Raw genomic sequence first — 3,979 nt, 5'->3', positions numbered from 1 at the left:
AAAGGTTTTTACGAATGATGATTACAAGCATATTTTATTTTGGAGTTCAAAGTGAGATTTACTCATAATCCAAAAGACATTGTGTACTCCTTATTTTTCCCACAGGGTTTTTGAGAAGATGATATATATTGGAAGACAGCTGACAGATGATCAAATGGACTTGGATTGATCAAGGGGGAGTGTTACAATATTTGTGATTAATTCCCTCCAAGGGGTGCGACTTTTTCTCCCCAAGGGACACACCCCTTGGGATGCACTGATTCGCTTGTATATAAACAAAATCTTTCCTGCAATAAAGAACACAATTGTCATTCTCTCAAACTCGTTACCACTGATTGCAACAGTTTAGTCTTCACGTTGGTGCTCCTTAGTCCTTTTAGTGATATATGACATAAACGTGGATGCTCATATTTTCCTAAATAATATTTATAAGATTTAAATGGCTCTAATCTTTTTATGGTAGACGATATACACGTATTCTCTACTTTAATTGAATTTATATTTCTGTTTATTAAAAGCTGCTAGCGATTGAGACGCTCTCCGCGTTTGTCGCGTATTCAGCCGATCACGTGGTGACGTGTGCCCCACAACTCCAACCCGAGATTTTCATTCCTTGCGCGAATTGAGCTTCGTCATGTCCGCCTCTCCCTATTCCACTTCGGACTGGCTCTGGGCATTTCGTGTCCCTTTCTTCTCCCACACGTCTTTGTGTCTGTTGTCTGTGTCCCTCTCCTCCTCTCGACCTCGCTGCCTCCCTCCCGCCACGTCTTGCCTCATCCTGCCGAGCCCCACGACGAGGAGGGTGTTGTGGCGCCCCCATGAAGGAGGAGGAAGTTGAGGGCGAGGGCCAGGAGAAGGATGTCGACGATGAAGAGATTGAAGTCATCACTACCGGTGTTGGAGCTGAGGACGAGGAGGACGTCAGTGTCGTTACTGCCGCTGAAGGTGACGACGGGTCCCAGTCCACCGACCATTTTTTTGTATTTTGGTCCCTTTTCCGATTTTTTTACCTTTAGACTCCTGAACGACTTAATTCTGTTTTTGGACCCATATGGCGCCGAGCTATGCACCCCTCTAGCGTCGAGGGCTGACACAACGCCATTGTGGCACCTAGCTCGGCGCCACAGATCTTGACATCGAGCTAGAAAGGCCTATAAATCGGTTGTTTCCTGGCCGAGAGCTGCGCCCAGCCATTTGAAACCTTCGTTTCAATCTTCTTCCATACCGCCCAGAGGTGCTCGTATCTTCATATTCAAGTTGGAAAACTTTAAATACCAAGGTATAATGTCTCACTGATTCGTTTGTTACGTATATTGCATTGTATGGTTTCGATCAATTAGAATTAGTTTGTTACGTATATTGCATTGTATGGTTTCGATTAATTAGTTTTGATTGTTGCTCATATTACTATTAGTTATAATTCATATGATATATGGTTCATATGATGACTACAAATTGTTAGATAGTTTGTGAAAGACATGTATTTATAAGTTAAAATCATTTCTGCTATTTGTATATATTTGTGTTAATATAAAACCATTTGTTAGATGAAAGACTTATATCGGGAGTCGTTGTGGCAGAAGAGGGGTCGTGCTCGGGAGTTATATCCGGTTGTATCTAGTAAGGATGCTCTTGTTCCTCCTGATCTTCCTGTTCCTAATTGTGACTATAGCAGACCGGCTTGGGTATGTCAATCCAAACATCCATACACGACTGCTCGCGGCTTCTACACTTGTGGCGGTTTTAATGTATGTAGCTTATGACTTGTGTGTTATTGATATTTTCTACATGTGTACTAATGCTTCATTCCATTTCTGTAGGATCACTTTGAGGTGATTTTTTAGTGTATTGACGGCCCTGATAAATTTGACCCTCGATATCTCCTTTTCGCTGATTGGTTGTGCATAAGGAATACACATGAGCGTTTTAAGCGTTGGGTGCCTCCTCCCCCGAACCCGCCACCAATGACGGATGAGGAGAAGAACTTAGCCACAGAAAGATGACTGTCGCCTCGGTGCGATTGTGGAGATCGTGATGTCTTATGTGAGGACAATGTGAAGTACTTTGTGTGTCCTAACAGTAATTATGTGAGTGCATAACAAATGTCCAAAATTTTGTTATTTTTTGCACAAATTTACTAAGTTATTCTCATGTAGCCATACAGTGGGCATATGTGTAATTTTAGAGAGTGGTTGTATGGTCCTAGGTTGAAGCGTCCCAATCCTCTAGGACTCAAATATGATTCAAATACTAGTCGCGGAAGGCTAGTATACACATTTATACAACAGATGGTTCTGGGTCTACTTAAACGAGACAAACCTATAAAAGTGGCAATCGACTTTAAGAGTTGGTTCACAACTCGGGACATATCATTAGAGTGGGGCTGAAGCAGCCCGATATACGCCGCAAAGCAAATCAGCGGTTCAACAACCACATGCATGGTTGGGAGCATGCGTAACTCTTACCCGATCAGTGGTCACCTTCTCTGAAAAACAACAAATAAGCAAGAGTGAGTACTTATGTACCCAGCAGCCCACCTTCACCCACGGAATGTGGAAATCAGATATAATGCATGGAGTATGTGGAGCCCAAAATATTTTAGCAGAAAAGACATTTTTTTATGCAGGGCTATTTTGTAAAACATTTTATCTTTTTCAAAGCGCATCCTATCCCAAAGGAGTAGGAAGTTTTTCAATATAGAACAAAATCCTTTGGACTAAACCATCGAGGAATCTTGGTAGTTTCCCACCGGTTTTCATTTTCAAAAATAGCTACTGGACTTCCCGTTCACCATAGCTCACAGCTCAACCGCCGGATGTTTCAAAACCACTTTTCAAAAGCATTTTTGGAAAACAAAACATTAATTATCAAATCCAAGCCATAACTCATCCATATCCGTGGACACGGACTATTCGAATAGGTTTTTGACTCTACGCAGAGGTGTACACTTTACCCACTAGTCCGGCTCTGCGATCTCATGGCCAATGATACCCGAATCCGAAACTCTCCCTTCCCTTCCACGACTTTACCTTGGCGGTTATACCAAAAGGAACAAGACCACCTCCATGCCCAAACCAGGACAAAACATTCCGCCTCCTTGTCCTCTCTGTGCTCCCCAGCCACCATAACCCTAGGGCACAGACCGTGCAAGAAGATTATTGCAATCACAAATTCATGGAAAGCAGAACAAGTGAAGATGACTGAGATAAGTTGTTGCTGATACATTTACTTTCTTATTCCTTTCTGGTTACAAATAATTACAGTTGTACCTTCAGAAGCTGAAACCAAGGTCCGAAGATGGGAAGGATGTATGACATTGGAGGTTGAGTGACATTACTCGAGATGTTGTCCCACCTTTATGCATGGCACTATGCCTCTATTTATAGTGATGGTATGTTATACAACTTTGTATGAAATTACAAGCATGCCCTCAATCCCTATATATATAAAAACTACAAAGACTCCCGAAGGTATCGTCGTCTTTCTCCTTATAGACGTGTTGAAAAAGCAATCGAGATCTCTCTTCATCTGAGCAACCATGAGCTTCCTTCGTCTACCCGGTTAGAAACTTCATGCTCAGACCATAATGTCGAAGCTTTCAGCTTCATCTTCGTGCATGTTCCTCCTTCGAAATACCTGAAATAAACCCAGATACAATTACATCTTGGTGTTTCGAGGACCTTCGGCAAGAGTGGGCTCCTAACATCCAACAATGAGGATGACAACGGTGTAGATTTGGAGAAACTTAGTGGATTGATGGTGACATCATACTTCTCTTGTAGGCCAAAGCAAAAAATTTATAGCCATGTCGCCTGTTGTACCATTATGGTGAGAGCCATACAACCAACGATGAATGGATGAACCATGTGCGCAACATGGCCTATAGGTGGCATTCGAACGAGAGGGTGTGACTACTCGCTAACTCTCTCATCACGGTAGGGACCACACACATCCTTGGGACTATTAGCTGCTAGAGTTG

At 42.6% G+C, this 3,979-nt stretch overlaps 1 long non-coding RNA gene across 1 annotated transcript; it reads left to right on the top strand.

The window, feature by feature from the left end:
* The first annotated feature begins 656 nt into the window (after positions 1–656).
* LOC103632858 (uncharacterized) lies at positions 657–2,285 on the top strand. The gene is made up of 3 exons (XR_556184.3): positions 657–1,279; positions 1,548–1,748; positions 1,821–2,285. It is a non-coding gene; the product is annotated as an uncharacterized lncRNA (long non-coding RNA).
* The last annotated feature ends 1,694 nt before the right edge of the window (positions 2,286–3,979 follow it).

Source organism: Zea mays, chromosome 7 (assembly GCF_902167145.1).
Source record: "Zea mays cultivar B73 chromosome 7, Zm-B73-REFERENCE-NAM-5.0, whole genome shotgun sequence".
Classification (NCBI taxonomy): Eukaryota; Viridiplantae; Streptophyta; class Magnoliopsida; order Poales; family Poaceae; genus Zea; species Zea mays.
This window is presented reverse-complemented; position numbering and strand designations above follow the sequence as displayed.